This window comes from Mobula birostris, chromosome 16 (assembly GCF_030028105.1).
Source record: "Mobula birostris isolate sMobBir1 chromosome 16, sMobBir1.hap1, whole genome shotgun sequence".
Taxonomy (NCBI): Eukaryota; Metazoa; Chordata; class Chondrichthyes; order Myliobatiformes; family Myliobatidae; genus Mobula; species Mobula birostris.
In genome coordinates this window covers 6524818-6525917 of record NC_092385.1, presented here as the reverse complement: position 1 = coordinate 6525917, position 1100 = coordinate 6524818, and positions in this window count along the sequence as shown.

The window sequence follows — 1100 nt, the reverse complement described above, 5'->3', positions numbered from 1 at the left end:
CAACCTCTGCTTTAAATATGCCCAATGACTTGGGCTCCACAGCCACCTGTAGCAACGAATTCCACAGACTCCCTACCTCCTGGCCAAAGCAGTTCCTCCTCATCTCTGGTTTAAAGGGCTAACCTTTATTCTGAGGCTGTGTCCTCTGATCCAAGATATGACAGTGTTCTAATTTGAAACTACTGGCTGTAAACAACGTGAATTCAAAGCTCAAAGTTCAAAGTAAATTCATTATCAAAGCATATATATGTCACCAAGTACAATCCTGAGATTTATCTTTTGCAGGCATTCCTAGTAGATCCCTAATATAATAATAACCATAATAGAATTAATGAAAGATCACACCAGCTTGGGAGCTCAACCAATGTGCAAAAGACAACAACCATGCAAATACAAAAAGAAAGAAAGAAATAATAAATTAGTAAGCAATGACTATCAAGAACATGAGATGAAGCATCCTTGAAAGTGAGTCCATAGGTTGTGGGAACACTTCAGTGAAGGGATGAGTGAAGTTGAGTGAGGTTATCCCTTTGGTTCAAGAGCCTGATGGCTGAAGAGCAAAAGCTGTTCCTGAACCTGGTGGTGTGAGTCCTGAGGCTCCGGTACCACCTTCCTGACTGAAGCAGTGAGAAGGGAGCACGCCCTGGGTGCTGGTGGTTCCTGATGTTGGACGGAGGGATGACGGATGCTGCTTTCCTGCAACAATGCTCCATGTAGATGTGCTCAATGGTGGGGAGGGCTTTACACGTGATGGACTGGGCCGTATCCACGACTTTCTGTAGGATTTTCCATTCGGGGCATTGGTTTTTCCAGTCTGGGATGTAGCCAGTTACTATACTCTCCACTACACATCTATAGAAGTTTGTCAAAGTTATAGATGTCCTGCAGAATTTTTTCAAACTCCTAAGGGAATAGAGGCTCTGCCATGCTTTGTCCGTAATTGCACCTACATGCTGGGCCCAGGACAGGTCGTCTGAGATGTTAGCACCGAGGAATTTAAAGTTGCTGACCCTCTCCACCTCTGATCTTCTGATGAAGACCGGCTCATGGACATTGCAGAATACAGTGGTATTGTAATGATGTGATGCTCTAATCACTGC